This window comes from Hyla sarda, unplaced genomic scaffold, assembly GCF_029499605.1.
Source record: "Hyla sarda isolate aHylSar1 unplaced genomic scaffold, aHylSar1.hap1 scaffold_1663, whole genome shotgun sequence".
NCBI lineage: Eukaryota > Metazoa > Chordata > Amphibia > Anura > Hylidae > Hyla > Hyla sarda.
The window spans coordinates 4,632-31,134 of NW_026608302.1; the positions used below are offsets into that span (position 1 = coordinate 4,632).

The 26,503-nt window shown below is 45.7% G+C and overlaps 11 non-coding genes across 11 annotated transcripts; all 11 read right to left on the reverse strand.

The window, feature by feature from the left end:
* Positions 1 to 1,698: 1,698 nt before the first annotated feature.
* LOC130311737 (U2 spliceosomal RNA) lies at positions 1,699 to 1,889 on the reverse strand. Its single transcript, XR_008860041.1, has one exon. It is a non-coding gene; the product is annotated as a U2 spliceosomal RNA (small nuclear RNA).
* A 2,078-nt stretch (positions 1,890 to 3,967) lies between these two features.
* LOC130311745 (U2 spliceosomal RNA) lies at positions 3,968 to 4,158 on the reverse strand. Its single transcript, XR_008860048.1, has one exon. It is a non-coding gene; the product is annotated as a U2 spliceosomal RNA (small nuclear RNA).
* Positions 4,159 to 6,247: 2,089 nt separating this feature from the next.
* LOC130311746 (U2 spliceosomal RNA) lies at positions 6,248 to 6,438 on the reverse strand. Its single transcript, XR_008860049.1, has one exon. It is a non-coding gene; the product is annotated as a U2 spliceosomal RNA (small nuclear RNA).
* A 2,086-nt stretch (positions 6,439 to 8,524) lies between these two features.
* On the reverse strand, positions 8,525 to 8,715 carry LOC130311714 (U2 spliceosomal RNA). Its single transcript, XR_008860019.1, has one exon. It is a non-coding gene; the product is annotated as a U2 spliceosomal RNA (small nuclear RNA).
* A 2,091-nt stretch (positions 8,716 to 10,806) lies between these two features.
* LOC130311715 (U2 spliceosomal RNA) lies at positions 10,807 to 10,997 on the reverse strand. The gene has a single exon (XR_008860020.1). It is a non-coding gene; the product is annotated as a U2 spliceosomal RNA (small nuclear RNA).
* Positions 10,998 to 13,095: 2,098 nt separating this feature from the next.
* Positions 13,096 to 13,286, reverse strand: LOC130311716 (U2 spliceosomal RNA). Its single transcript, XR_008860021.1, has one exon. It is a non-coding gene; the product is annotated as a U2 spliceosomal RNA (small nuclear RNA).
* A 2,092-nt stretch (positions 13,287 to 15,378) lies between these two features.
* On the reverse strand, positions 15,379 to 15,569 carry LOC130311717 (U2 spliceosomal RNA). The gene has a single exon (XR_008860022.1). It is a non-coding gene; the product is annotated as a U2 spliceosomal RNA (small nuclear RNA).
* A 2,085-nt stretch (positions 15,570 to 17,654) lies between these two features.
* Positions 17,655 to 17,845, reverse strand: LOC130311718 (U2 spliceosomal RNA). The gene has a single exon (XR_008860023.1). It is a non-coding gene; the product is annotated as a U2 spliceosomal RNA (small nuclear RNA).
* A 2,092-nt stretch (positions 17,846 to 19,937) lies between these two features.
* LOC130311719 (U2 spliceosomal RNA) lies at positions 19,938 to 20,128 on the reverse strand. Its single transcript, XR_008860024.1, has one exon. It is a non-coding gene; the product is annotated as a U2 spliceosomal RNA (small nuclear RNA).
* Positions 20,129 to 22,218: 2,090 nt separating this feature from the next.
* LOC130311720 (U2 spliceosomal RNA) lies at positions 22,219 to 22,409 on the reverse strand. Its single transcript, XR_008860025.1, has one exon. It is a non-coding gene; the product is annotated as a U2 spliceosomal RNA (small nuclear RNA).
* A 2,094-nt stretch (positions 22,410 to 24,503) lies between these two features.
* On the reverse strand, positions 24,504 to 24,694 carry LOC130311721 (U2 spliceosomal RNA). The gene has a single exon (XR_008860026.1). It is a non-coding gene; the product is annotated as a U2 spliceosomal RNA (small nuclear RNA).
* Positions 24,695 to 26,503: the final 1,809 nt, after the last annotated feature.

The following is a 26,503-nucleotide window of genomic DNA, read 5'->3' on the forward strand; positions in this document are numbered from 1 at the left end:
CCTGCACCCCATTGGACTTACCTGTGTGGGTTAAATCCGGGTTATTTGACAACCTATGGCGGTGATGGTTCTGCTCAGGCAGAGCAGTGCTGATGCTCCTCATAAAGCTGTCGCTGCTGTGAAGGTTCTAGGTGACATCACAAATCCCTATGGTTACATACACAACAAAGCTGGGTTGTTGTTGTTTACACTCTGCAAGGCCTGTGGAAGTGAGTGACATCATAGCACTGTAGTTCTGAGGGTTCTAGATGGATGCAACAATCTCCTGTTGCTTCTATGAAGGCCATAATAGACGACATCACCAAACAGCTCCATAGTCACATACACAGCAAAGGAGAGATGTTGTTTACACCTAGTGATGTCAGTGGTATTGAGTGACATCACAGCACAGTGCTAAGGCTCCTGGGCCTGGACACAGCAGCGGCTGCAATATCTCAACGGAGAATACGTTTATATATATGTGTGTGTGTGCGCGTATATATATATATATATATATATATATATGTATATATATATATATATATATATTTCTCCGCCGAAATCACTTTTAAACCCATTTCCACCTTTTTTTCCCTTCTCTTCCTCTTACTTTTTTTTCACGTTTTTTTACGTTTTTCTCCTTTTCGCCTCTTTTCTGGGCGTATTATTCTTCTTTTTCTTCTTTTTTTTCGTCTAATGCATACCCCATCAGTGCAGCAATGCTTATTCAATACCGCCAGCAGATGGAGACACTGGGGGATAATTTTCTAAGGATTTATACTGATTTTTCCTGTCTGAATTTGTCGCACAGAAAGTTGCAGGCCAAATATGTGTGACATTTCTGCGACTTTAGCTTCTAGAGCATTTTTACAACATTATACATAGGTGCTGAATACATAAAAAGCGACTGTTCAGCGACAGACAAGTCGCATCGGCTGAAAGTAGGCCAGAATGTCAGTCCATGTTGGAGCAGGTTTAGATACAGTCTAAAGTATAGATCTCAAAGTCTGTGCACAGAATTTAGCAAGGGCCTCGCACCTTCTGATGCATCAGGTAGGTGCACAATAGCATAGCCTAACCCTCTGTACTTTGGTCTATATTGATGCGGGACATAGACAGCCAGCTGATGACCAATCCATTAGTGCAATGGATGGCTGGAAGCATTTGTCTTTGCCTTTGCAATACCACAGAAGCAATGCATGGTCAATGTACAGCAATGACACACCTGTGTGAACAGCCAGGAGACCCCCCCCATGTTATGTTACATAGTTACATAGTTAGTACGGTCGAAAAAAGACATATGTCCATCAAGTTCAACCAGGGAATTAAGGGGTAGGGGTGTGGCGCGATATTGGGGAAGGGATGAGATTTTATATTTCTTCATAAGCATTAATCTTATTTTGTCAATTAGGAACATTCAGCACCCACCCGCTATCAAGGCAGCTGCCTATCATGTCATGCCCTACCTGCACAGGTGTGCTGGCTACTCAAATGATCCAATTAAGGAGGCCATTTAGTCAGCAGCAGCAGAAGTCCTGTGCCTGGACGCTCCAACAGCGGCCAGACACAAGCAGAAGCAGAAGCAGCAGAAGCAGCAGCAGCACCACCTTTTGTTTTTTGGCTGCAGCAGCAGCAGCAAGGCCCACAGGGCTGGCTAGCTGGCTAGCCAGCAAGCAGGTAGCAATGAAAGTAGGAATCTTTCTTTTTAACCCTGTAAGGGGGTGGTGCACTGTACCCGAAGATACTGCCATATCGGGTCAATGCATAGGGCGACGGAAGCAAGCTTCGAAATCGGCCCCCGTTCTCAAAAATCCATTTAATATATGGTCCCCAGATAGGGGACGTATCAGATATTAAACTGATAAGAACAGATACTACACTTGATCTTAGCCAAAAGGCCGAGAAGCGATAACCGTGAAAGGGGCGGGCCCAACAAGGTCCCCTTCATGGGCACTATCACTGCTTGCTGTCAGGGAGGCTGCCAGACAATTTTCCATGCACACTCTGGGCTGGGGGGCAGTCAACCACCAGTACACACAGCAGAACCTAAACCCATACCATTATTGCTAAGCAGCAAGACAGGGGCCCATTGCACTCCCACGGGGCCTTTTTAAATGCAATCCATAACCCGGATTTGCCAGGAACCCTTCTTACTCCTCCTACTTGCATGTGACACTGGGCTTAGGATCTGCATAGGAAACACACACACAAGCACACACCTACCTTTGTTGCCTGCAGATGCCTCCTTGGCTGTCCCCAAACGGTATCAAACCAACACCCACGGGAAGCTGTAAGCATAGAGGACATGCCTGCACCCCATTGGACTTACCTGTGTGGGTTAAATCCGGGTTATTTGACAACCTATGGCGGTGATGGTTCTGCTCAGGCAGAGCAGTGCTGATGCTCCTCATAAAGCTGTCGCTGCTGTGAAGGTTCTAGGTGACATCACAAATCCCTATGGTTACATACACAACAAAGCTGGGTTGTTGTTGTTTACACTCTGCAAGGCCTGTGGAAGTGAGTGACATCATAGCACTGTAGTTCTGAGGGTTCTAGATGGATGCAACAATCTCCTGTTGCTTCTATGAAGGCCATAATAGACGACATCACCAAACAGCTCCATAGTCACATACACAGCAAAGGAGAGATGTTGTTTACACCTAGTGATGTCAGTGGTATTGAGTGACATCACAGCACAGTGCTAAGGCTCCTGGGCCTGGACACAGCAGCGGCTGCAATATCTCAACGGAGAATACGTTTATATATATGTGTGTGTGTGCGCGTATATATATATATATATATATATATATATATATATTTCTCCGCCGAAATCACTTTTAAACCCATTTCCACCTTTTTTTCCCTTCTCTTCCTCTTACTTTTTTTTCACGTTTTTTTACGTTTTTCTCCTTTTCGCCTCTTTTCTGGGCGTATTATTCTTCTTTTTCTTCTTTTTTTTCGTCTAATGCATACCCCATCAGTGCAGCAATGCTTATTCAATACCGCCAGCAGATGGAGACACTGGGGGATAATTTTCTAAGGATTTATACTGATTTTTCCTGTCTGAATTTGTCGCACAGAAAGTTGCAGGCCAAATATGTGTGACATTTCTGCGACTTTAGCTTCTAGAGCATTTTTACAACATTATACATAGGTGCTGAATACATAAAAAGCGACTGTTCAGCGACAGACAAGTCGCATCGGCTGAAAGTAGGCCAGAATGTCAGTCCATGTTGGAGCAGGTTTAGATACAGTCTAAAGTATAGATCTCAAAGTCTGTGCACAGAATTTAGCAAGGGCCTCGCACCTTCTGATGCATCAGGTAGGTGCACAATAGCATAGCCTAACCCTCTGTACTTTGGTCTATATTGATGCGGGACATAGACAGCCAGCTGATGACCAATCCATTAGTGCAATGGATGGTTGGAAGCATTTGTCTTTGCCTTTGCAATACCACAGAAGCAATGCATGGTCAATGTACAGCAATGACACACCTGTGTGAACAGCCAGGAGACCCCCCCCATGTTATGTTACATAGTTACATAGTTAGTACGGTCGAAAAAAGACATATGTCCATCAAGTTCAACCAGGGAATTAAGGGGTAGGGGTGTGGCGCGATATTGGGGAAGGGATGAGATTTTATATTTCTTCATAAGCATTAATCTTATTTTGTCAATTAGGAACATTCAGCACCCACCCGCTATCAAGGCAGCTGCCTATCATGTCATGCCCTACCTGCACAGGTGTGCTGGCTACTCAAATGATCCAATTAAGGAGGCCATTTAGTCAGCAGCAGCAGAAGTCCTGTGCCTGGACGCTCCAACAGCAGTCAGACACAAGCAGAAGCAGAAGCAGCAGAAGCAGCAGCAGCACCACCTTTTGTTTTTTGGCTGCAGCAGCAGCAGCAAGGCCCACAGGGCTGGCTAGCTGGCTAGCCAGCAAGCAGGTAGCAATGAAAGTAGGAATCTTTCTTTTTAACCCTGTAAGGGGGTGGTGCACTGTACCCGAAGATACTGCCATATCGGGTCAATGCATAGGGCGACGGAAGCAAGCTTCGAAATCGGCCCCCGTTCTCAAAAATCCATTTAATATATGGTCCCCAGATAGGGGACGTATCAGATATTAAACTGATAAGAACAGATACTACACTTGATCTTAGCCAAAAGGCCGAGAAGCGATAACCGTGAAAGGGGCGGGCCCAACAAGGTCCCCTTCATGGGCACTATCACTGCTTGCTGTCAGGGAGGCTGCCAGACAATTTTCCATGCACACTCTGGGCTGGGGGGCAGTCAACCACCAGTACACACAGCAGAACCTAAACCCATACCATTATTGCTAAGCAGCAAGACAGGGGCCCATTGCACTCCCACGGGGCCTTTTTAAATGCAATCCATAACCCGGATTTGCCAGGAACCCTTCTTACTCCTCCTACTTGCATGTGACACTGGGCTTAGGATCTGCATAGGAAACACACACACAAGCACACACCTACCTTTGTTGCCTGCAGATGCCTCCTTGGCTGTCCCCAAACGGTATCAAACCAACACCCACGGGAAGCTGTAAGCATAGAGGACATGCCTGCACCCCATTGGACTTACCTGTGTGGGTTAAATCCGGGTTATTTGACAACCTATGGCGGTGATGGTTCTGCTCAGGCAGAGCAGTGCTGATGCTCCTCATAAAGCTGTCGCTGCTGTGAAGGTTCTAGGTGACATCACAAATCCCTATGGTTACATACACAACAAAGCTGGGTTGTTGTTGTTTACACTCTGCAAGGCCTGTGGAAGTGAGTGACATCATAGCACTGTAGTTCTGAGGGTTCTAGATGGATGCAACAATCTCCTGTTGCTTCTATGAAGGCCATAATAGACGACATCACCAAACAGCTCCATAGTCACATACACAGCAAAGGAGAGATGTTGTTTACACCTAGTGATGTCAGTGGTATTGAGTGACATCACAGCACAGTGCTAAGGCTCCTGGGCCTGGACACAGCAGCGGCTGCAATATCTCAACGGAGAATACGTTTATATATATGTGTGTGTGTGCGCGTATATATATATATATATATATATATATATATATATATATATATATTTCTCCGCCGAAATCACTTTTAAACCCATTTCCACCTTTTTTTCCCTTCTCTTCCTCTTACTTTTTTTTCACGTTTTTTACGTTTTTCTCCTTTTCGCCTCTTTTCTGGGCGTATTATTCTTCTTTTTCTTCTTTTTTTTTTCGTCTAATGCATACCCCATCAGTGCAGCAATGCTTATTCAATACCGCCAGCAGATGGAGACACTGGGGGATAATTTTCTAAGGATTTATACTGATTTTTCCTGTCTGAATTTGTCGCACAGAAAGTTGCAGGCCAAATATGTGTGACATTTCTGCGACTTTAGCTTCTAGAGCATTTTTACAACATTATACATAGGTGCTGAATACATAAAAAGCGACTGTTCAGCGACAGACAAGTCGCATCGGCTGAAAGTAGGCCAGAATGTCAGTCCATGTTGGAGCAGGTTTAGATACAGTCTAAAGTATAGATCTTAAAGTCTGTGCACAGAATTTAGCAAGGGCCTCGCACCTTCTGATGCATCAGGTAGGTGCACAATAGCATAGCCTAACCCTCTGTACTTTGGTCTATATTGATGCGGGACATAGACAGCCAGCTGATGACCAATCCATTAGTGCAATGGATGGCTGGAAGCATTTGTCTTTGCCTTTGCAATACCACAGAAGCAATGCATGGTCAATGTACAGCAATGACACACCTGTGTGAACAGCCAGGAGACCCCCCCCATGTTATGTTACATAGTTACATAGTTAGTACGGTCGAAAAAAGACATATGTCCATCAAGTTCAACCAGGGAATTAAGGGGTAGGGGTGTGGCGCGATATTGGGGAAGGGATGAGATTTTATATTTCTTCATAAGCATTAATCTTATTTTGTCAATTAGGAACATTCAGCACCCACCCGCTATCAAGGCAGCTGCCTATCATGTCATGCCCTACCTGCACAGGTGTGCTGGCTACTCAAATGATCCAATTAAGGAGGCCATTTAGTCAGCAGCAGCAGAAGTCCTGTGCCTGGACGCTCCAACAGCGGCCAGACACAAGCAGAAGCAGAAGCAGCAGAAGCAGCAGCAGCACCACCTTTTGTTTTTTGGCTGCAGCAGCAGCAGCAAGGCCCACAGGGCTGGCTAGCTGGCTAGCCAGCAAGCAGGTAGCAATGAAAGTAGGAATCTTTCTTTTTAACCCTGTAAGGGGGTGGTGCACTGTACCCGAAGATACTGCCATATCGGGTCAATGCATAGGGCGACGGAAGCAAGCTTCGAAATCGGCCCCCGTTCTCAAAAATCCATTTAATATATGGTCCCCAGATAGGGGACGTATCAGATATTAAACTGATAAGAACAGATACTACACTTGATCTTAGCCAAAAGGCCGAGAAGCGATAACCGTGAAAGGGGCGGGCCCAACAAGGTCCCCTTCATGGGCACTATCACTGCTTGCTGTCAGGGAGGCTGCCAGACAATTTTCCATGCACACTCTGGGCTGGGGGGCAGTCAACCACCAGTACACACAGCAGAACCTAAACCCATACCATTATTGCTAAGCAGCAAGACAGGGGCCCATTGCACTCCCACGGGGCCTTTTTAAATGCAATCCATAACCCGGATTTGCCAGGAACCCTTCTTACTCCTCCTACTTGCATGTGACACTGGGCTTAGGATCTGCATAGGAAACACACACACAAGCACACACCTACCTTTGTTGCCTGCAGATGCCTCCTTGGCTGTCCCCAAACGGTATCAAACCAACACCCACGGGAAGCTGTAAGCATAGAGGACATGCCTGCACCCCATTGGACTTACCTGTGTGGGTTAAATCCGGGTTATTTGACAACCTATGGCGGTGATGGTTCTGCTCAGGCAGAGCAGTGCTGATGCTCCTCATAAAGCTGTCGCTGCTGTGAAGGTTCTAGATGACATCACAAATCCCTATGGTTACATACACAACAAAGCTGGGTTGTTGTTGTTTACACTCTGCAAGGCCTGTGGAAGTGAGTGACATCATAGCACTGTAGTTCTGAGGGTTCTAGATGGATGCAACAATCTCCTGTTGCTTCTATGAAGGCCATAATAGACGACATCACCAAACAGCTCCATAGTCACATACACAGCAAAGGAGAGATGTTGTTTACACCTAGTGATGTCAGTGGTATTGAGTGACATCACAGCACAGTGCTAAGGCTCCTGGGCCTGGACACAGCAGCGGCTGCAATATCTCAACGGAGAATACGTTTATATCTATGTGTGTGTGTGCGCGTATATATATATATATATATATATATATATATATATATATATATTTCTCCGCCGAAATCACTTTTAAACCCATTTCCACCTTTTTTTCCCTTCTCTTCCTCTTACTTTTTTTTCACGTTTTTTTACGTTTTTCTCCTTTTCGCCTCTTTTCTGGGCGTATTATTCTTCTTTTTCTTCTTTTTTTTCGTCTAATGCATACCCCATCAGTGCAGCAATGCTTATTCAATACCGCCAGCAGATGGAGACACTGGGGGATAATTTTCTAAGGATTTATACTGATTTTTCCTGTCTGAATTTGTCGCACAGAAAGTTGCAGGCCAAATATGTGTGACATTTCTGCGACTTTAGCTTCTAGAGCATTTTTACAACATTATACATAGGTGCTGAATACATAAAAAGCGACTGTTCAGCGACAGACAAGTCGCATCGGCTGAAAGTAGGCCAGAATGTCAGTCCATGTTGGAGCAGGTTTAGATACAGTCTAAAGCATAGATCTCAAAGTCTGTGCACAGAATTTAGCAAGGGCCTCGCACCTTCTGATGCATCAGGTAGGTGCACAATAGCATAGCCTAACCCTCTGTACTTTGGTCTATATTGATGCGGGACATAGACAGCCAGCTGATGACCAATCCATTAGTGCAATGGATGGCTGGAAGCATTTGTCTTTGCCTTTGCAATACCACAGAAGCAATGCATGGTCAATGTACAGCAATGACACACCTGTGTGAACAGCCAGGAGACCCCCCCCATGTTATGTTACATAGTTACATAGTTAGTACGGTCGAAAAAAGACATATGTCCATCAAGTTCAACCAGGGAATTAAGGGGTAGGGGTGTGGCGCGATATTGGGGAAGGGATGAGATTTTATATTTCTTCATAAGCATTAATCTTATTTTGTCAATTAGGAACATTCAGCACCCACCCGCTATCAAGGCAGCTGCCTATCATGTCATGCCCTACCTGCACAGGTGTGCTGGCTACTCAAATGATCCAATTAAGGAGGCCATTTAGTCAGCAGCAGCAGAAGTCCTGTGCCTGGACGCTCCAACAGCGGCCAGACACAAGCAGAAGCAGAAGCAGCAGAAGCAGCAGCAGCACCACCTTTTGTTTTTTGGCTGCAGCAGCAGCAGCAAGGCCCACAGGGCTGGCTAGCTGGCTAGCCAGCAAGCAGGTAGCAATGAAAGTAGGAATCTTTCTTTTTAACCCTGTAAGGGGGTGGTGCACTGTACCCGAAGATACTGCCATATCGGGTCAATGCATAGGGCGACGGAAGCAAGCTTCGAAATCGGCCCCCGTTCTCAAAAATCCATTTAATATATGGTCCCCAGATAGGGGACGTATCAGATATTAAACTGATAAGAACAGATACTACACTTGATCTTAGCCAAAAGGCCGAGAAGCGATAACCGTGAAAGGGGCGGGCCCAACAAGGTCCCCTTCATGGGCACTATCACTGCTTGCTGTCAGGGAGGCTGCCAGACAATTTTCCATGCACACTCTGGGCTGGGGGGCAGTCAACCACCAGTACACACAGCAGAACCTAAACCCATACCATTATTGCTAAGCAGCAAGACAGGGGCCCATTGCACTCCCACGGGGCCTTTTTAAATGCAATCCATAACCCGGATTTGCCAGGAACCCTTCTTACTCCTCCTACTTGCATGTGACACTGGGCTTAGGATCTGCATAGGAAACACACACACAAGCACACACCTACCTTTGTTGCCTGCAGATGCCTCCTTGGCTGTCCCCAAACGGTATCAAACCAACACCCACGGGAAGCTGTAAGCATAGAGGACATGCCTGCACCCCATTGGACTTACCTGTGTGGGTTAAATCCGGGTTATTTGACAACCTATGGCGGTGATGGTTCTGCTCAGGCAGAGCAGTGCTGATGCTCCTCATAAAGCTGTCGCTGCTGTGAAGGTTCTAGGTGACATCACAAATCCCTATGGTTACATACACAACAAAGCTGGGTTGTTGTTGTTTACACTCTGCAAGGCCTGTGGAAGTGAGTGACATCATAGCACTGTAGTTCTGAGGGTTCTAGATGGATGCAACAATCTCCTGTTGCTTCTATGAAGGCCATAATAGACGACATCACCAAACAGCTCCATAGTCACATACACAGCAAAGGAGAGATGTTGTTTACACCTAGTGATGTCAGTGGTATTGAGTGACATCACAGCACAGTGCTAAGGCTCCTGGGCCTGGACACAGCAGCGGCTGCAATATCTCAACGGAGAATACGTTTATATATATGTGTGTGTGTGCGCGTATATATATATATATATATATATATATATATATATATATATATATATATTCTCCGCCGAAATCACTTTTAAACCCATTTCCACCTTTTTTTCCCTTCTCTTCCTCTTACTTTTTTTTCACGTTTTTTTACGTTTTTCTCCTTTTCGCCTCTTTTCTGGGCGTATTATTCTTCTTTTTCTTCTTTTTTTTCGTCTAATGCATACCCCATCAGTGCAGCAATGCTTATTCAATACCGCCAGCAGATGGAGACACTGGGGGATAATTTTCTAAGGATTTATACTGATTTTTCCTGTCTGAATTTGTCGCACAGAAAGTTGCAGGCCAAATATGTGTGACATTTCTGCGACTTTAGCTTCTAGAGCATTTTTACAACATTATACATAGGTGCTGAATACATAAAAAGCGACTGTTCAGCGACAGACAAGTCGCATCGGCTGAAAGTAGGCCAGAATGTCAGTCCATGTTGGAGCAGGTTTAGATACAGTCTAAAGTATAGATCTCAAAGTCTGTGCACAGAATTTAGCAAGGGCCTCGCACCTTCTGATGCATCAGGTAGGTGCACAATAGCATAGCCTAACCCTCTGTACTTTGGTCTATATTGATGCGGGACATAGACAGCCAGCTGATGACCAATCCATTAGTGCAATGGATGGCTGGAAGCATTTGTCTTTGCCTTTGCAATACCACAGAAGCAATGCATGGTCAATGTACAGCAATGACACACCTGTGTGAACAGCCAGGAGACCCCCCCCATGTTATGTTACATAGTTACATAGTTAGTACGGTCGAAAAAAGACATATGTCCATCAAGTTCAACCAGGGAATTAAGGGGTAGGGGTGTGGCGCGATATTGGGGAAGGGATGAGATTTTATATTTCTTCATAAGCATTAATCTTATTTTGTCAATTAGGAACATTCAGCACCCACCCGCTATCAAGGCAGCTGCCTATCATGTCATGCCCTACCTGCACAGGTGTGCTGGCTACTCAAATGATCCAATTAAGGAGGCCATTTAGTCAGCAGCAGCAGAAGTCCTGTGCCTGGACGCTCCAACAGCGGCCAGACACAAGCAGAAGCAGAAGCAGCAGAAGCAGCAGCAGCACCACCTTTTGTTTTTTGGCTGCAGCAGCAGCAGCAAGGCCCACAGGGCTGGCTAGCTGGCTAGCCAGCAAGCAGGTAGCAATGAAAGTAGGAATCTTTCTTTTTAACCCTGTAAGGGGGTGGTGCACTGTACCCGAAGATACTGCCATATCGGGTCAATGCATAGGGCGACGGAAGCAAGCTTCGAAATCGGCCCCCGTTCTCAAAAATCCATTTAATATATGGTCCCCAGATAGGGGACGTATCAGATATTAAACTGATAAGAACAGATACTACACTTGATCTTAGCCAAAAGGCCGAGAAGCGATAACCGTGAAAGGGGCGGGCCCAACAAGGTCCCCTTCATGGGCACTATCACTGCTTGCTGTCAGGGAGGCTGCCAGACAATTTTCCATGCACACTCTGGGCTGGGGGGCAGTCAACCACCAGTACACACAGCAGAACCTAAACCCATACCATTATTGCTAAGCAGCAAGACAGGGGCCCATTGCACTCCCACGGGGCCTTTTTAAATGCAATCCATAACCCGGATTTGCCAGGAACCCTTCTTACTCCTCCTACTTGCATGTGACACTGGGCTTAGGATCTGCATAGGAAACACACACACAAGCACACACCTACCTTTGTTGCCTGCAGATGCCTCCTTGGCTGTCCCCAAACGGTATCAAACCAACACCCACGGGAAGCTGTAAGCATAGAGGACATGCCTGCACCCCATTGGACTTACCTGTGTGGGTTAAATCCGGGTTATTTGACAACCTATGGCGGTGATGGTTCTGCTCAGGCAGAGCAGTGCTGATGCTCCTCATAAAGCTGTCGCTGCTGTGAAGGTTCTAGGTGACATCACAAATCCCTATGGTTACATACACAACAAAGCTGGGTTGTTGTTGTTTACACTCTGCAAGGCCTGTGGAAGTGAGTGACATCATAGCACTGTAGTTCTGAGGGTTCTAGATGGATGCAACAATCTCCTGTTGCTTCTATGAAGGCCATAATAGACGACATCACCAAACAGCTCCATAGTCACATACACAGCAAAGGAGAGATGTTGTTTACACCTAGTGATGTCAGTGGTATTGAGTGACATCACAGCACAGTGCTAAGGCTCCTGGGCCTGGACACAGCAGCGGCTGCAATATCTCAACGGAGAATACGTTTATATATATGTGTGTGTGTGCGCGTATATATATATATATATATATATATATATATATATGTATATATATATATATATATTTCTCCGCCGAAATCACTTTTAAACCCATTTCCACCTTTTTTTCCCTTCTCTTCCTCTTACTTTTTTTTCACGTTTTTTTACGTTTTTCTCCTTTTCGCCTCTTTTCTGGGCGTATTATTCTTCTTTTTCTTCTTTTTTTTCGTCTAATGCATACCCCATCAGTGCAGCAATGCTTATTCAATACCGCCAGCAGATGGAGACACTGGGGGATAATTTTCTAAGGATTTATACTGATTTTTCCTGTCTGAATTTGTCGCACAGAAAGTTGCAGGCCAAATATGTGTGACATTTCTGCGACTTTAGCTTCTAGAGCATTTTTACAACATTATACATAGGTGCTGAATACATAAAAAGCGACTGTTCAGCGACAGACAAGTCGCATCGGCTGAAAGTAGGCCAGAATGTCAGTCCATGTTGGAGCAGGTTTAGATACAGTCTAAAGTATAGATCTCAAAGTCTGTGCACAGAATTTAGCAAGGGCCTCGCACCTTCTGATGCATCAGGTAGGTGCACAATAGCATAGCCTAACCCTCTGTACTTTGGTCTATATTGATGCGGGACATAGACAGCCAGCTGATGACCAATCCATTAGTGCAATGGATGGCTGGAAGCATTTGTCTTTGCCTTTGCAATACCACAGAAGCAATGCATGGTCAATGTACAGCAATGACACACCTGTGTGAACAGCCAGGAGACCCCCCCCATGTTATGTTACATAGTTACATAGTTAGTACGGTCGAAAAAAGACATATGTCCATCAAGTTCAACCAGGGAATTAAGGGGTAGGGGTGTGGCGCGATATTGGGGAAGGGATGAGATTTTATATTTCTTCATAAGCATTAATCTTATTTTGTCAATTAGGAACATTCAGCACCCACCCGCTATCAAGGCAGCTGCCTATCATGTCATGCCCTACCTGCACAGGTGTGCTGGCTACTCAAATGATCCAATTAAGGAGGCCATTTAGTCAGCAGCAGCAGAAGTCCTGTGCCTGGACGCTCCAACAGCGGCCAGACACAAGCAGAAGCAGAAGCAGCAGAAGCAGCAGCAGCACCACCTTTTGTTTTTTGGCTGCAGCAGCAGCAGCAAGGCCCACAGGGCTGGCTAGCTGGCTAGCCAGCAAGCAGGTAGCAATGAAAGTAGGAATCTTTCTTTTTAACCCTGTAAGGGGGTGGTGCACTGTACCCGAAGATACTGCCATATCGGGTCAATGCATAGGGCGACGGAAGCAAGCTTCGAAATCGGCCCCCGTTCTCAAAAATCCATTTAATATATGGTCCCCAGATAGGGGACGTATCAGATATTAAACTGATAAGAACAGATACTACACTTGATCTTAGCCAAAAGGCCGAGAAGCGATAACCGTGAAAGGGGCGGGCCCAACAAGGTCCCCTTCATGGGCACTATCACTGCTTGCTGTCAGGGAGGCTGCCAGACAATTTTCCATGCACACTCTGGGCTGGGGGGCAGTCAACCACCAGTACACACAGCAGAACCTAAACCCATACCATTATTGCTAAGCAGCAAGACAGGGGCCCATTGCACTCCCACGGGGCCTTTTTAAATGCAATCCATAACCCGGATTTGCCAGGAACCCTTCTTACTCCTCCTACTTGCATGTGACACTGGGCTTAGGATCTGCATAGGAAACACACACACAAGCACACACCTACCTTTGTTGCCTGCAGATGCCTCCTTGGCTGTCCCCAAACGGTATCAAACCAACACCCACGGGAAGCTGTAAGCATAGAGGACATGCCTGCACCCCATTGGACTTACCTGTGTGGGTTAAATCCGGGTTATTTGACAACCTATGGCGGTGATGGTTCTGCTCAGGCAGAGCAGTGCTGATGCTCCTCATAAAGCTGTCGCTGCTGTGAAGGTTCTAGGTGACATCACAAATCCCTATGGTTACATACACAACAAAGCTGGGTTGTTGTTGTTTACACTCTGCAAGGCCTGTGGAAGTGAGTGACATCATAGCACTGTAGTTCTGAGGGTTCTAGATGGATGCAACAATCTCCTGTTGCTTCTATGAAGGCCATAATAGACGACATCACCAAACAGCTCCATAGTCACATACACAGCAAAGGAGAGATGTTGTTTACACCTAGTGATGTCAGTGGTATTGAGTGACATCACAGCACAGTGCTAAGGCTCCTGGGCCTGGACACAGCAGCGGCTGCAATATCTCAACGGAGAATACGTTTATATATATGTGTGTGTGTGCGCGTATATATATATATATATATATATATATATGTATATATATATATATATATTTCTCCGCCGAAATCACTTTTAAACCCATTTCCACCTTTTTTTCCCTTCTCTTCCTCTTACTTTTTTTTCACGTTTTTTTACGTTTTTCTCCTTTTCGCCTCTTTTCTGGGCGTATTATTCTTCTTTTTCTTCTTTTTTTTCGTCTAATGCATACCCCATCAGTGCAGCAATGCTTATTCAATACCGCCAGCAGATGGAGACACTGGGGGATAATTTTCTAAGGATTTATACTGATTTTTCCTGTCTGAATTTGTCGCACAGAAAGTTGCAGGCCAAATATGTGTGACATTTCTGCGACTTTAGCTTCTAGAGCATTTTTACAACATTATACATAGGTGCTGAATACATAAAAAGCGACTGTTCAGCGACAGACAAGTCGCATCGGCTGAAAGTAGGCCAGAATGTCAGTCCATGTTGGAGCAGGTTTAGATACAGTCTAAAGTATAGATCTCAAAGTCTGTGCACAGAATTTAGCAAGGGCCTCGCACCTTCTGATGCATCAGGTAGGTGCACAATAGCATAGCCTAACCCTCTGTACTTTGGTCTATATTGATGCGGGACATAGACAGCCAGCTGATGACCAATCCATTAGTGCAATGGATGGCTGGAAGCATTTGTCTTTGCCTTTGCAATACCACAGAAGCAATGCATGGTCAATGTACAGCAATGACACACCTGTGTGAACAGCCAGGAGACCCCCCCCATGTTATGTTACATAGTTACATAGTTAGTACGGTCGAAAAAAGACATATGTCCATCAAGTTCAACCAGGGAATTAAGGGGTAGGGGTGTGGCGCGATATTGGGGAAGGGATGAGATTTTATATTTCTTCATAGGCATTAATCTTATTTTGTCAATTAGGAACATTCAGCACCCACCCGCTATCAAGGCAGCTGCCTATCATGTCATGCCCTACCTGCACAGGTGTGCTGGCTACTCAAATGATCCAATTAAGGAGGCCATTTAGTCAGCAGCAGCAGAAGTCCTGTGCCTGGACGCTCCAACAGCGGCCAGACACAAGCAGAAGCAGAAGCAGCAGAAGCAGCAGCAGCACCACCTTTTGTTTTTTGGCTGCAGCAGCAGCAGCAAGGCCCACAGGGCTGGCTAGCTGGCTAGCCAGCAAGCAGGTAGCAATGAAAGTAGGAATCTTTCTTTTTAACCCTGTAAGGGGGTGGTGCACTGTACCCGAAGATACTGCCATATCGGGTCAATGCATAGGGCGACGGAAGCAAGCTTCGAAATCGGCCCCCGTTCTCAAAAATCCATTTAATATATGGTCCCCAGATAGGGGACGTATCAGATATTAAACTGATAAGAACAGATACTACACTTGATCTTAGCCAAAAGGCCGAGAAGCGATAACCGTGAAAGGGGCGGGCCCAACAAGGTCCCCTTCATGGGCACTATCACTGCTTGCTGTCAGGGAGGCTGCCAGACAATTTTCCATGCACACTCTGGGCTGGGGGGCAGTCAACCACCAGTACACACAGCAGAACCTAAACCCATACCATTATTGCTAAGCAGCAAGACAGGGGCCCATTGCACTCCCACGGGGCCTTTTTAAATGCAATCCATAACCCGGATTTGCCAGGAACCCTTCTTACTCCTCCTACTTGCATGTGACACTGGGCTTAGGATCTGCATAGGAAACACACACACAAGCACACACCTACCTTTGTTGCCTGCAGATGCCTCCTTGGCTGTCCCCAAACGGTATCAAACCAACACCCACGGGAAGCTGTAAGCATAGAGGACATGCCTGCACCCCATTGGACTTACCTGTGTGGGTTAAATCCGGGTTATTTGACAACCTATGGCGGTGATGGTTCTGCTCAGGCAGAGCAGTGCTGATGCTCCTCATAAAGCTGTCGCTGCTGTGAAGGTTCTAGGTGACATCACAAATCCCTATGGTTACATACACAACAAAGCTGGGTTGTTGTTGTTTACACTCTGCAAGGCCTGTGGAAGTGAGTGACATCATAGCACTGTAGTTCTGAGGGTTCTAGATGGATGCAACAATCTCCTGTTGCTTCTATGAAGGCCATAATAGACGACATCACCAAACAGCTCCATAGTCACATACACAGCAAAGGAGAGATGTTGTTTACACCTAGTGATGTCAGTGGTATTGAGTGACATCACAGCACAGTGCTAAGGCTCCTGGGCCTGGACACAGCAGCGGCTGCAATATCTCAACGGAGAATACGTTTATATATATGTGTGTGTGTGCGCGTATATATATATATATATATATATATATATATATATATATATATTCTCCGCCGAAATCACTTTTAAACCCATTTCCACCTTTTTTTCCCTTCTCTTCCTCTTACTTTTTTTTCACGTTTTTTTACGTTTTTCTCCTTTTCGCCTCTTTTCTGGGCGTATTATTCTTCTTTTTCTTCTTTTTTTTCGTCTAATGCATACCCCATCAGTGCAGCAATGCTTATTCAATACCGCCAGCAGATGGAGACACTGGGGGATAATTTTCTAAGGATTTATACTGATTTTTCCTGTCTGAATTTGTCGCACAGAAAGTTGCAGGCCAAATATGTGTGACATTTCTGCGACTTTAGCTTCTAGAGCATTTTTACAACATTATACATAGGTGCTGAATACATAAAAAGCGACTGTTCAGCGACAGACAAGTCGCATCGGCTGAAAGTAGGCCAGAATGTCAGTCCATGTTGGAGCAGGTTTAGATACAGTCTAAAGTATAGATCTCAAAGTCTGTGCACAGAATTTAGCAAGGGCCTCGCACCTTCTGATGCATCAGGTAGGTGCACAATAGCATAGCCTAACCCTCTGTACTTTGGTCTATATTGATGCGGGACATAGACAGCCAGCTGATGACCAATCCATTAGTGCAATGGATGGCTGGAAGCATTTGTCTTTGCCTTTGCAATACCACAGAAGCAATGCATGGTCAATGTACAGCAATGACACACCTGTGTGAACAGCCAGGAGACCCCCCCCATGTTATGTTACATAGTTACATAGTTAGTACGGTCGAAAAAAGACATATGTCCATCAAGTTCAACCAGGGAATTAAGGGGTAGGGGTGTGGCGCGATATTGGGGAAGGGATGAGATTTTATATTTCTTCATAAGCATTAATCTTATTTTGTCAATTAGGAACATTCAGCACCCACCCGCTATCAAGGCAGCTGCCTATCATGTCATGCCCTACCTGCACAGGTGTGCTGGCTACTCAAATGATCCAATTAAGGAGGCCATTTAGTCAGCAGCAGCAGAAGTCCTGTGCCTGGACGCTCCAACAGCGGCCAGACACAAGCAGAAGCAGAAGCAGCAGAAGCAGCAGCAGCACCACCTTTTGTTTTTTGGCTGCAGCAGCAGCAGCAAGGCCCACAGGGCTGGCTAGCTGGCTAGCCAGCAAGCAGGTAGCAATGAAAGTAGGAATCTTTCTTTTTAACCCTGTAAGGGGGTGGTGCACTGTACCCGAAGATACTGCCATATCGGGTCAATGCATAGGGCGACGGAAGCAAGCTTCGAAATCGGCCCCCGTTCTCAAAAATCCATTTAATATATGGTCCCCAGATAGGGGACGTATCAGATATTAAACTGATAAGAACAGATACTACACTTGATCTTAGCCAAAAGGCCGAGAAGCGATAACCGTGAAAGGGGCGGGCCCAACAAGGTCCCCTTCATGGGCACTATCACTGCTTGCTGTCAGGGAGGCTGCCAGACAATTTTCCATGCACACTCTGGGCTGGGGGGCAGTCAACCACCAGTACACACAGCAGAACCTAAACCCATACCATTATTGCTAAGCAGCAAGACAGGGGCCCATTGCACTCCCACGGGGCCTTTTTAAATGCAATCCATAACCCGGATTTGCCAGGAACCCTTCTTACTCCTCCTACTTGCATGTGACACTGGGCTTAGGATCTGCATAGGAAACACACACACAAGCACACACCTACCTTTGTTGCCTGCAGATGCCTCCTTGGCTGTCCCCAAACGGTATCAAACCAACACCCACGGGAAGCTGTAAGCATAGAGGACATGCCTGCACCCCATTGGACTTACCTGTGTGGGTTAAATCCGGGTTATTTGACAACCTATGGCGGTGATGGTTCTGCTCAGGCAGAGCAGTGCTGATGCTCCTCATAAAGCTGTCGCTGCTGTGAAGGTTCTAGGTGACATCACAAATCCCTATGGTTACATACACAACAAAGCTGGGTTGTTGTTGTTTACACTCTGCAAGGCCTGTGGAAGTGAGTGACATCATAGCACTGTAGTTCTGAGGGTTCTAGATGGATGCAACAATCTCCTGTTGCTTCTATGAAGGCCATAATAGACGACATCACCAAACAGCTCCATAGTCACATACACAGCAAAGGAGAGATGTTGTTTACACCTAGTGATGTCAGTGGTATTGAGTGACATCACAGCACAGTGCTAAGGCTCCTGGGCCTGGACACAGCAGCGGCTGCAATATCTCAACGGAGAATACGTTTATATATATGTGTGTGTGTGCGCGTATATATATATATATATATATATATATATATATATATATATATATATTTCTCCGCCGAAATCACTTTTAAACCCATTTCCACCTTTTTTTCCCTTCTCTTCCTCTTACTTTTTTTTCACGTTTTTTTACGTTTTTCTCCTTTTCGCCTCTTTTCTGGGCGTATTATTCTTCTTTTTCTTCTTTTTTTTCGTCTAATGCATACCCCATCAGTGCAGCAATGCTTATTCAATACCGCCAGCAGATGGAGACACTGGGGGATAATTTTCTAAGGATTTATACTGATTTTTCCTGTCTGAATTTGTCGCACAGAAAGTTGCAGGCCAAATATGTGTGACATTTCTGCGACTTTAGCTTCTAGAGCATTTTTACAACATTATACATAGGTGCTGAATACATAAAAAGCGACTGTTCAGCGACAGACAAGTCGCATCGGCTGAAAGTAGGCCAGAATGTCAGTCCATGTTGGAGCAGGTTTAGATACAGTCTAAAGTATAGATCTCAAAGTCTGTGCACAGAATTTAGCAAGGGCCTCGCACCTTCTGATGCATCAGGTAGGTGCACAATAGCATAGCCTAACCCTCTGTACTTTGGTCTATATTGATGCGGGACATAGACAGCCAGCTGATGACCAATCCATTAGTGCAATGGATGGCTGGAAGCATTTGTCTTTGCCTTTGCAATACCACAGAAGCAATGCATGGTCAATGTACAGCAATGACACACCTGTGTGAACAGCCAGGAGACCCCCCCCATGTTATGTTACATAGTTACATAGTTAGTACGGTCGAAAAAAGACATATGTCCATCAAGTTCAACCAGGGAATTAAGGGGTAGGGGTGTGGCGCGATATTGGGGAAGGGATGAGATTTTATATTTCTTCATAAGCATTAATCTTATTTTGTCAATTAGGAACATTCAGCACCCACCCGCTATCAAGGCAGCTGCCTATCATGTCATGCCCTACCTGCACAGGTGTGCTGGCTACTCAAATGATCCAATTAAGGAGGCCATTTAGTCAGCAGCAGCAGAAGTCCTGTGCCTGGACGCTCTCCAACAGCGGCCAGACACAAGCAGAAGCAGAAGCAGCAGAAGCAGCAGCAGCACCACCTTTTGTTTTTTGGCTGCAGCAGCAGCAGCAAGGCCCACAGGGCTGGCTAGCTGGCTAGCCAGCAAGCAGGTAGCAATGAAAGTAGGAATCTTTCTTTTTAACCCTGTAAGGGGGTGGTGCACTGTACCCGAAGATACTGCCATATCGGGTCAATGCATAGGGCGACGGAAGCAAGCTTCGAAATCGGCCCCCGTTCTCAAAAATCCATTTAATATATGGTCCCCAGATAGGGGACGTATCAGATATTAAACTGATAAGAACAGATACTACACTTGATCTTAGCCAAAAGGCCGAGAAGCGATAACCGTGAAAGGGGCGGGCCCAACAAGGTCCCCTTCATGGGCACTATCACTGCTTGCTGTCAGGGAGGCTGCCAGACAATTTTCCATGCACACTCTGGGCTGGGGGGCAGTCAACCACCAGTACACACAGCAGAACCTAAACCCATACCATTATTGCTAAGCAGCAAGACAGGGGCCCATTGCACTCCCACGGGGCCTTTTTAAATGCAATCCATAACCCGGATTTGCCAGGAACCCTTCTTACTCCTCCTACTTGCATGTGACACTGGGCTTAGGATCTGCATAGGAAACACACACACAAGCACACACCTACCTTTGTTGCCTGCAGATGCCTCCTTGGCTGTCCCCAAACGGTATCAAACCAACACCCACGGGAAGCTGTAAGCATAGAGGACATGCCTGCACCCCATTGGACTTACCTGTGTGGGTTAAATCCGGGTTATTTGACAACCTATGGCGGTGATGGTTCTGCTCAGGCAGAGCAGTGCTGATGCTCCTCATAAAGCTGTCGCTGCTGTGAAGGTTCTAGGTGACATCACAAATCCCTATGGTTACATACACAACAAAGCTGGGTTGTTGTTGTTTACACTCTGCAAGGCCTGTGGAAGTGAGTGACATCATAGCACTGTAGTTCTGAGGGTTCTAGATGGATGCAACAATCTCCTGTTGCTTCTATGAAGGCCATAATAGACGACATCACCAAACAGCTCCATAGTCACATACACAGCAAAGGAGAGATGTTGTTTACACCTAGTGATGTCAGTGGTATTGAGTGACATCACAGCACAGTGCTAAGGCTCCTGGGCCTGGACACAGCAGCGGCTGCAATATCTCAACGGAGAATACGTTTATATATATGTGTGTGTGTGCGCGTATATATATATATATATATATATATATATATATATATATATATATATTTCTCCGCCGAAATCACTTTTAAACCCATTTCCACCTTTTTTTCCCTTCTCTTCCTCTTACTTTTTTTTCACGTTTTTTTACGTTTTTCTCCTTTTCGCCTCTTTTCTGGGCGTATTATTCTTCTTTTTCTTCTTTTTTTTCGTCTAATGCATACCCCATCAGTGCAGCAATGCTTATTCAATACCGCCAGCAGATGGAGACACTGGGGGATAATTTTCTAAGGATTTATACTGATTTTTCCTGTCTGAATTTGTCGCACAGAAAGTTGCAGGCCAAATATGTGTGACATTTCTGCGACTTTAGCTTCTAGAGCATTTTTACAACATTATACATAGGTGCTGAATACATAAAAAGCGACTGTTCAGCGACAGACAAGTCGCATCGGCTGAAAGTAGGCCAGAATGTCAGTCCATGTTGGAGCAGGTTTAGATACAGTCTAAAGTATAGATCTCAAAGTCTGTGCACAGAATTTAGCAAGGGCCTCGCACCTTCTGATGCATCAGGTAGGTGCACAATAGCATAGCCTAACCCTCTGTACTTTGGTCTATATTGATGCGGGACATAGACAGCCAGCTGATGACCAATCCATTAGTGCAATGGATGGCTGGAAGCATTTGTCTTTGCCTTTGCAATACCACAGAAGCAATGCATGGTCAATGTACAGCAATGACACACCTGTGTGAACAGCCAGGAGACCCCCCCCATGTTATGTTACATAGTTACATAGTTAGTACGGTCGAAAAAAGACATATGTCCATCAAGTTCAACCAGGGAATTAAGGGGTAGGGGTGTGGCGCGATATTGGGGAAGGGATGAGATTTTATATTTCTTCATAAGCATTAATCTTATTTTGTCAATTAGGAACATTCAGCACCCACCCGCTATCAAGGCAGCTGCCTATCATGTCATGCCCTACCTGCACAGGTGTGCTGGCTACTCAAATGATCCAATTAAGGAGGCCATTTAGTCAGCAGCAGCAGAAGTCCTGTGCCTGGACGCTCCAACAGCGGCCAGACACAAGCAGAAGCAGAAGCAGCAGAAGCAGCAGCAGCACCACCTTTTGTTTTTTGGCTGCAGCAGCAGCAGCAAGGCCCACAGGGCTGGCTAGCTGGCTAGCCAGCAAGCAGGTAGCAATGAAAGTAGGAATCTTTCTTTTTAACCCTGTAAGGGGGTGGTGCACTGTACCCGAAGATACTGCCATATCGGGTCAATGCATAGGGCGACGGAAGCAAGCTTCGAAATCGGCCCCCGTTCTCAAAAATCCATTTAATATATGGTCCCCAGATAGGGGACGTATCAGATATTAAACTGATAAGAACAGATACTACACTTGATCTTAGCCAAAAGGCCGAGAAGCGATAACCGTGAAAGGGGCGGGCCCAACAAGGTCCCCTTCATGGGCACTATCACTGCTTGCTGTCAGGGAGGCTGCCAGACAATTTTCCATGCACACTCTGGGCTGGGGGGCAGTCAACCACCAGTACACACAGCAGAACCTAAACCCATACCATTATTGCTAAGCAGCAAGACAGGGGCCCATTGCACTCCCACGGGGCCTTTTTAAATGCAATCCATAACCCGGATTTGCCAGGAACCCTTCTTACTCCTCCTACTTGCATGTGACACTGGGCTTAGGATCTGCATAGGAAACACACACACAAGCACACACCTACCTTTGTTGCCTGCAGATGCCTCCTTGGCTGTCCCCAAACGGTATCAAACCAACACCCACGGGAAGCTGTAAGCATAGAGGACATGCCTGCACCCCATTGGACTTACCTGTGTGGGTTAAATCCGGGTTATTTGACAACCTATGGCGGTGATGGTTCTGCTCAGGCAGAGCAGTGCTGATGCTCCTCATAAAGCTGTCGCTGCTGTGAAGGTTCTAGGTGACATCACAAATCCCTATGGTTACATACACAACAAAGCTGGGTTGTTGTTGTTTACACTCTGCAAGGCCTGTGGAAGTGAGTGACATCATAGCACTGTAGTTCTGAGGGTTCTAGATGGATGCAACAATCTCCTGTTGCTTCTATGAAGGCCATAATAGACGACATCACCAAACAGCTCCATAGTCACATACACAGCAAAGGAGAGATGTTGTTTACACCTAGTGATGTCAGTGGTATTGAGTGACATCACAGCACAGTGCTAAGGCTCCTGGGCCTGGACACAGCAGCGGCTGCAATATCTCAACGGAGAATACGTTTATATATATGTGTGTGTGTGCGCGTATATATATATATATATATATATATATATATATATATATATATATATATATTTCTCCGCCGAAATCACTTTTAAACCCATTTCCACCTTTTTTTCCCTTCTCTTCCTCTTACTTTTTTTTCACGTTTTTTTACGTTTTTCTCCTTTTCGCCTCTTTTCTGGGCGTATTATTCTTCTTTTTCTTCTTTTTTTTCGTCTAATGCATACCCCATCAGTGCAGCAATGCTTATTCAATACCGCCAGCAGATGGAGACACTGGGGGATAATTTTCTAAGGATTTATACTGATTTTTCCTGTCTGAATTTGTCGCACAGAAAGTTGCAGGCCAAATATGTGTGACATTTCTGCGACTTTAGCTTCTAGAGCATTTTTACAACATTATACATAGGTGCTGAATACATAAAAAGCGACTGTTCAGCGACAGACAAGTCGCATCGGCTGAAAGTAGGCCAGAATGTCAGTCCATGTTGGAGCAGGTTTAGATACAGTCTAAAGTATAGATCTCAAAGTCTGTGCACAGAATTTAGCAAGGGCCTCGCACCTTCTGATGCATCAGGTAGGTGCACAATAGCATAGCCTAACCCTCTGTACTTTGGTCTATATTGATGCGGGACATAGACAGCCAGCTGATGACCAATCCATTAGTGCAATGGATGGCTGGAAGCATTTGTCTTTGCCTTTGCAATACCACAGAAGCAATGCATGGTCAATGTACAGCAATGACACACCTGTGTGAACAGCCAGGAGACCCCCCCCATGTTATGTTACATAGTTACATAGTTAGTACGGTCGAAAAAAGACATATGTCCATCAAGTTCAACCAGGGAATTAAGGGGTAGGGGTGTGGCGCGATATTGGGGAAGGGATGAGATTTTATATTTCTTCATAAGCATTAATCTTATTTTGTCAATTAGGAACATTCAGCACCCACCCGCTATCAAGGCAGCTGCCTATCATGTCATGCCCTACCTGCACAGGTGTGCTGGCTACTCAAATGATCCAATTAAGGAGGCCATTTAGTCAGCAGCAGCAGAAGTCCTGTGCCTGGACGCTCCAACAGCGGCCAGACACAAGCAGAAGCAGAAGCAGCAGAAGCAGCAGCAGCACCACCTTTTGTTTTTTGGCTGCAGCAGCAGCAGCAAGGCCCACAGGGCTGGCTAGCTGGCTAGCCAGCAAGCAGGTAGCAATGAAAGTAGGAATCTTTCTTTTTAACCCTGTAAGGGGGTGGTGCACTGTACCCGAAGATACTGCCATATCGGGTCAATGCATAGGGCGACGGAAGCAAGCTTCGAAATCGGCCCCCGTTCTCAAAAATCCATTTAATATATGGTCCCCAGATAGGGGACGTATCAGATATTAAACTGATAAGAACAGATACTACACTTGATCTTAGCCAAAAGGCCGAGAAGCGATAACCGTGAAAGGGGCGGGCCCAACAAGGTCCCCTTCATGGGCACTATCACTGCTTGCTGTCAGGGAGGCTGCCAGACAATTTTCCATGCACACTCTGGGCTGGGGGGCAGTCAACCACCAGTACACACACAGCAGAACCTAAACCCATACCATTATTGCTAAGCAGCAAGACAGGGGCCCATTGCACTCCCACGGGGCCTTTTTAAATGCAATCCATAACCCGGATTTGCCAGGAACCCTTCTTACTCCTCCTACTTGCATGTGACACTGGGCTTAGGATCTGCATAGGAAACACACACACAAGCACACACCTACCTTTGTTGCCTGCAGATGCCTCCTTGGCTGTCCCCAAACGGTATCAAACCAACACCCACGGGAAGCTGTAAGCATAGAGGACATGCCTGCACCCCATTGGACTTACCTGTGTGGGTTAAATCCGGGTTATTTGACAACCTATGGCGGTGATGGTTCTGCTCAGGCAGAGCAGTGCTGATGCTCCTCATAAAGCTGTCGCTGCTGTGAAGGTTCTAGGTGACATCACAAATCCCTATGGTTACATACACAACAAAGCTGGGTTGTTGTTGTTTACACTCTGCAAGGCCTGTGGAAGTGAGTGACATCATAGCACTGTAGTTCTGAGGGTTCTAGATGGATGCAACAATCTCCTGTTGCTTCTATGAAGGCCATAATAGACGACATCACCAAACAGCTCCATAGTCACATACACAGCAAAGGAGAGATGTTGTTTACACCTAGTGATGTCAGTGGTATTGAGTGACATCACAGCACAGTGCTAAGGCTCCTGGGCCTGGACACAGCAGCGGCTGCAATATCTCAACGGAGAATACGTTTATATATATGTGTGTGTGTGCGCGTATATATATATATATATATATATATATATATGTATATATATATATATATATATTTCTCCGCCGAAATCACTTTTAAACCCATTTCCACCTTTTTTTCCCTTCTCTTCCTCTTACTTTTTTTTCACGTTTTTTTACGTTTTTCTCCTTTTCGCCTCTTTTCTGGGCGTATTATTCTTCTTTTTCTTCTTTTTTTTCGTCTAATGCATACCCCATCAGTGCAGCAATGCTTATTCAATACCGCCAGCAGATGGAGACACTGGGGGATAATTTTCTAAGGATTTATACTGATTTTTCCTGTCTGAATTTGTCGCACAGAAAGTTGCAGGCCAAATATGTGTGACATTTCTGCGACTTTAGCTTCTAGAGCATTTTTACAACATTATACATAGGTGCTGAATACATAAAAAGCGACTGTTCAGCGACAGACAAGTCGCATCGGCTGAAAGTAGGCCAGAATGTCAGTCCATGTTGGAGCAGGTTTAGATACAGTCTAAAGTATAGATCTCAAAGTCTGTGCACAGAATTTAGCAAGGGCCTCGCACCTTCTGATGCATCAGGTAGGTGCACAATAGCATAGCCTAACCCTCTGTACTTTGGTCTATATTGATGCGGGACATAGACAGCCAGCTGATGACCAATCCATTAGTGCAATGGATGGCTGGAAGCATTTGTCTTTGCCTTTGCAATACCACAGAAGCAATGCATGGTCAATGTACAGCAATGACACACCTGTGTGAACAGCCAGGAGACCCCCCCCATGTTATGTTACATAGTTACATAGTTAGTACGGTCGAAAAAAGACATATGTCCATCAAGTTCAACCAGGGAATTAAGGGGTAGGGGTGTGGCGCGATATTGGGGAAGGGATGAGATTTTATATTTCTTCATAAGCATTAATCTTATTTTGTCAATTAGGAACATTCAGCACCCACCC